This window comes from Eptesicus fuscus, chromosome 15 (genome assembly GCF_027574615.1).
Source record: "Eptesicus fuscus isolate TK198812 chromosome 15, DD_ASM_mEF_20220401, whole genome shotgun sequence".
NCBI lineage: Eukaryota > Metazoa > Chordata > Mammalia > Chiroptera > Vespertilionidae > Eptesicus > Eptesicus fuscus.
In genome coordinates this window covers 36,317,610-36,323,609 of record NC_072487.1, presented here as the reverse complement: position 1 = coordinate 36,323,609, position 6,000 = coordinate 36,317,610, and the positions used below count along the sequence as shown (strand labels likewise).

The 6,000-nt window shown below is 46.0% G+C and overlaps 1 protein-coding gene across 1 annotated transcript in view; it reads right to left on the bottom strand.

Moving 5' to 3' along the window:
- Positions 1 to 4,068: 4,068 nt before the first annotated feature.
- LOC114231719 (uncharacterized) overlaps positions 4,069 to 6,000 on the bottom strand; it is a 53,825-nt gene continuing 51,893 nt past the window's right edge. The window contains exon 2 of the mRNA XM_054727189.1: positions 4,069 to 4,094. The gene's annotated coding sequence lies outside the window, so the exon portion shown is untranslated. The remainder of the gene's footprint in view (positions 4,095 to 6,000) is intronic.

The following is a 6,000-nucleotide window of genomic DNA, read 5'->3' as shown; positions in this document are numbered from 1 at the left end:
TCCCCTCTTCTCTCTATAACCCAGATGAAAACACCCAATTATCAAGTCTTCTTTCTCCCCCTGTCATCACCAAGCCCTATCATTTCTACCTCCCCAGTGCCCCATCAGTGTACTCACTTTCCCCTGCCACTCCCACTGCTTAGGTGATTTGCGTAGTCTTCTTACTGATCTCTGTGTTTCCAATCTGCTTGCAGTCAGTCAGTCAGTCAGTCAGTCAGTCAGTCTATTGCCAGTCTCTCAACTTTCTCATGGATCCTTCCCATGGCTATCAGCTACCTGACAAAAACACAGGCTGAATCATGTCATCCTCTCATACATTCTGACTCTTAAAAACATACAATAGCCTGGCCAGTGTGGCTCAGTGGTTGAATGTCAATCCACGAACAAGGAGGTCACAGTTCGATTTCCAGTGAGGGCACATGCCTGGGTTGCAGGCTTGATCCCCAGTAGGGGGGCATGCAGGAGGCAGCCAATCAATGATTCTCTCTCAACATGGATGTTTCTATCTCTCCCTCCCTCTCTCTTCCTCTCTGAAATCAATAAAAATATATATATTTTTAAATGTGCAATAATTCCCCAAGAACAACCCAACAAAATACAAATCCATGATCATGGGACTTAAGGCCCAAGCAAAGTGCCAACCCCAACGGATTAGTGGTGGCTTCTTCAGAATTGTGGTGAGAAGGATTCTGAGGCATCATACAAAATCAGCAAGAAAAGTTAGCAGTGAATACAAGGGAGGAATGCAGACATCCCCAAGCTGGGTTCTATCTATTTTTGCTTCTTGCTACATACTCGAGCATCAACTGCTCAGTTGCAAGAACTACTCATTACCCAAATACACTACACAATTTTATAAACCACCGAGTTCATCTATTTTCATGATTCTTTATCTTGCTGTCTAGACTGTTCTTGTTTCAATTTCTACCTGTTAGAATCCTCATCTTGTATCTGTAATCCTCTGCCTTCACATTTTATTACTTGTACCTCCATTAAACATGCATCAACCTCCTTTGTATTATAAGTATTACATACATATGTATGTATTATGTATGTATATGTATGTGAATGTGCATATGTGCATGCATATGTGTATATGTGTGTGTATATGTATGTGTGGGTATTTCTGCTTTTCCCACTGGACAATCCGTAAACTCTTTGAAGGCAGTCAACATAACTTACTCTTTTCCCAATTCCTAGATCCTATCCAGTAACTTAAATATAGCAAGTATTCAATGAAAGTTTAGACAATAAATGAACTCATTAACCAATATTCTGATGATATGTTAAGTTGGGGGGAAAAAAAGGTCACAGGGAATCTCCAGGAACTAGAATCATCTCAGAAGTAAAGACACTCTTGTAGGAATATCCCAGTTGCCAGCAGTGAGCAAGATCTACAAGACAGCTCCCCACCCCTGCCCAATCGAGTAGGTAGATGGTAGAGCGGCAAATTCAAGAGAAGAGTCTCTTTCATTGGTTCAGCAGTATAGCACTGGACACTAATGAGTGCCTCTGCAAGTGCACAAGATAAGCATTATGCTCCTTGCACCAATCAAGTTTTAGAAAACACAACTTGCCCAATTTCCTATGCGCATCCACAAGTAAGAGACAAAAACCCACAGCTCATGCAAAGTTGTGCTCTTCAGCCTCACCAGTGGGTTTGGGGTAAATTTTAGTATACTAGTATAAAAAAGAATTCACTGCTGTTAAAAAGAATAAGTTGGAAAACTTCTGCTGTCTAACCTATAGAGGTCTCACGCTCAGGTCCTAAAGCAGAGCCCCTAAACCATTTATCAGTGTGCCCCCAAACTAGAGATTCAGCCCTAAGACTAGGTAAAGATTGTTTCGGGAGAGAAATTTCAAATACCTTACTAAGTATTGGCAGCTTCTCCCGGTGGTGATTTATATGGAGGCCAACGGCCCAACTGCCTCAGTATGAATTCTCTCAGGCCAAGGGGCAAATGGGGGAACACTACTTGTAATACCGAGATAGCCTGAACATCCAGGACAGAGGTCACAGGCACAGGGGACCTGGCCTTTCCTTGCAGGGAAATAACTTTTGTTGTCATTGTCCTTCGGATGCCCAACAGGCGGGAAAAATCTGAGGAGAGGCGCTGACAGACTTGTTAATTTCCAGTCGCCAAGTGCAAACTGAGAAAAAGGACATCACAGGCACTTGGTTTGCTCTTCCAAGAACTGTAATGCTTGGGGTTTTTAATTTCAAGCAGTGAAAAGCAACTGGTCTGGGCCAAAATCAGAAAGAACAAGACGATTTCAAGATTTAGGGGTTATCTTCCCTCTGTGTTCCTCTCTGTGTCTGTGTAGTCCCTCAAACAAAGTGGGTTGGAAAAGTTCAAGCTCAGTTCACAAAGGAGAACATTCTGTCCTCTGCACAACAGCCTGGGCTGCTGTCTGTAAAACAAAATCAACAGCGTGATCTCAGCCGCTGCCGCTGCTGTTGCTGCTGTTGCTGCTTGGTGGCAGGCACTGCACCGCCAGCCAACCCCCGCCTCCGCGTTTGAATAGACCGACTGTCAAAGGCGCCCTATGGACAGGACAGCCGCTGAAGGTGCAGCTGTGTGTGCGTGCACAACACACACACACACACACACACGCACACGCAAAAGGCCACAGAGATGACTTCCTGTCCAATTGTTACTTCTACCCCGAAGGTCAAGGACACTGTTTGGATATTTCTCTTTGGAGAGTAATTACAGCTGAAACATTTCCAAGGAAACAGCCCAGCGTATGCACTTGTGCTCTGGCATTGATTGGAACTTTCGGTCTATTTGGATATGACTGTCATCCAATGACAGCACTAACACTAAAGAAGCCTCTGCTTCCCTTCGGAGGGAGGGAGGGAGTCGGGAAAAAGTTGTGGCACCCCCTCCCCAATCCTCTAGGCTTTCTGTTTTCTTCTGGATCCCTGGCTTTTTCTTCTTTTGTCTAGAATTTAGCATCAATTCAATATTTATTGAGTGTGTATTTGGTGCCAGGGCCTGTCATAGAGCAAGATTTTTCTAGTGAAGTGAAAACCAGCCTTGCAGCCAGTCAGAAGAGGAAGGAGAGGGAAGCCGAGTGGCCCCACTGGAAGGCAGGAGGGCGGGGGTGAGACTGAGGAACTAGAAGGCCCTGGACCTGGGTGGGTGTTCTTAAGTCTAACAAAGCAGGCATCCGTGAGGGTTGGGGGTGGCTTCACCAGTGTTCTTTCCATGCTGAACTCCAATCTATTTGCAAGAGGAAGAAATGACCCCAAAAATGCAGGATTGCCCACAGCAGGGGCGTGGTGGCCCACGTTTCTTTAAAGTCACCCTCTACTGCAGCTGTTTCAGGATGCAGAGATGGGGGTGGGTAGGGGAGGTGAGGAGTAGCAGGAGAGAAGTTGTGTGAGGAAATGGAAAGTGCATCAGCAGGGCCTTGGGTTATGCAAAGAGCTTTGAATCCTGGTTTACTGTCTGTGTCCCCTCAGGTGACACCCTCAGACTTTGTGCCCATGAGTCTCTGTGCCCTCGGCTATTCACTGGGGAGAGAAATACCTATTGTGTAGAACCATTGACTCTTGTGGAATTTAAGGAAATAATATGTGCCTTTGCTTGTCATAGACTAGGTATGTATTTAATAAATAGTAGCCATTGTTATTACTCATGTAAGCACTATTCAGAGAAAGCTGTTAATGAGGGTGTCAGTCAAGAACTTCCACCAGTGTGTCCCCACCAATGTCTCCTGGCCCACATATTTTCACGGTTTATTGACTAATGAATGTCTATTGAGCGCAGCGCCTGGCACTAGGGCAACAAAAGCTTTGTTCTGAAGAAGCTCCTGCATCTTTCCAGGGAGGGCAGTGAACCCAGGGCAGCGGCAGAGCCCTAGGGCTTGACGAATGCTTCCACACAGCCTGTCTTCTCTCAGGCTCAGGCTCATTTCTCCCAGATCCCGGACCCCCTCTGCGGCTGTCACAAGCCATCCCACAAAGAAACAAGGGGCCGGGGCCCAGGGATTGGGCAGGATCAGCCCTGATGCAAGACTTCGCTGGGACTGCTCTTCCAGAATGTAAACACCCTTCTCACCTCAGGACTGGAACTCCTGCCAAGACTCTGAAAAACAAGTTACACAAGCACCTTTGGGGTGGCTGGACATGCCACAACAGGGCTGTGCTGCACAGAGGGGGCGGGGTGGCCTCAAGGACGCAGGGACAATACATAAATCTGCAAACACAAGGCTCACTGAGCCATGAATCCAAAAAAAAAAAAAACAAAAAAAAAACACAAGCCCTCAGGCACCACCCCAAGCCTCAGCCTGGGGCAGGAGGCAATCATTGAAGATCATTTCACAGATTTCCCTGCTGCCGGCACTGATAGGATCCCAGGTTCGCAGAGGAATCGCCTGCCATCAGAGCCAGGGCCCAGGCCAGGGTGGGCGTCCTTGGAACTGGTAACCATGACATCTTACATTTTTTCTCCCCCACAGTGATCCCCTCCCTGACAATACCTACCTCACTGAGGGCCCTGCTTAAAATGTTGGCAGCAGACAGCCATTTCACCCCCACCCCCACCATCGGGCCTCCTTTGCCAAGGGCTACTGCCAACTCCAGCCAGTTGCAGATGGACATTCTCAGAAGGCCAGAGTGTGCACGGGGCAGCAAAAGCAAAACCCGAAGGATCTGAGGTACACCAAGCTAAATAAAACCAGGAACTGGGCAAGTCACCAGGAGCTCAGAGGAAGTAACTGAAGAAAAGTAGTTCCCAGAAAATTAAGCAAGAGCTTATACCAACCCGCAGGCTTGAGGGGAGGAGAGCCTAAAGGATGATGTTTATTGACCACTCGTTCCGTGCCGGGTGCTTTACATACATTTAATCCCCACCGTCATCTCGTGTAGCAGGTAGTGATGTCATTCCAAACCCTAAGAGCTTAAATAACTGTCCCAAAGTCCTACGGTCAAGCACATGGTAGAGCTTGCACTTGAACTCAGGTTTATCTGGTGTGAAAGCCCAGGTTCCTTTGATTATACTCTTCTGCCTTCCTGTATGCAAGGATCTTATTAGAATACGATTGGAACCATCTTGTACATTTATTTTGGTTTTTCAGAAGCTGATGTCTCAAGGTGAAGTCCTAACACGAAGACCCACGTTCTAGTCTCAGATATTTTACCTTATCTCAGTATATGTAAACAATCAGCAATAGTTATTGAACATGCATGAGGCATTGTGCTATGTTCTCTGGGGGATAGAAAGTTGAGTTATGCCTGAGTCCTGCCTTCAAGGAACTCACTGTCTATCGGGAAAAAAAAAATAGGTTGTGCTGCAATAATACTATTATTCTTTATTCGTTTCTGTTATTAATTATTGGGATGATCTCAGAATCTAAATGGTGTTACCACAACAAAGGCACATACCAATTGTGAGTCAGCTGGGTCCTCACTCAAGGACCCAGACTGATGGACATTCCACCAGATATCTCAAACACTGCCATGTCATGGGGAAAGACAGCACGATCAATCAATCACCAGCTCTTAAACAGAAAGCCATGATTAGAGTGGGACATTAGAGGTTTTAATCTGCGCTATATTCTTTCATTTATTTCTTCTTTCACTTCATATATACAGGGATGGGCAAACATAGGTTTGCAGTGCCATTGTGACATTCTGAGTTAAAAAGCTATTGTAGCGATCATAACCTGCATGTCTGTTTCCATAAGAACAACTGTAAGCCCACTTTCTCCCACCCCTGTCTTTTGCATCGGAGATGCAAAGGGGTATGAGGCTTGATTCCTACCCTCAAGTTACTCCAGTCTTTAGTGGGAGGGCAAGAAATGTGCTTGGTTTTTCACCTGTACCTTTTAGCAGAGGTTGATCTCAAAGAGATACTTTGTTTGATGAACAGGAGGTAAAACTTCAAGGATGCGTGTTAATGAAGAAGCAAGGGCTAAAGGGGCTAAATTGTTCATTGAGATTGGGGTGATAGTGAGGACTCCAGGGATGGGAGGAAGTTGCGGGAAAGTGGA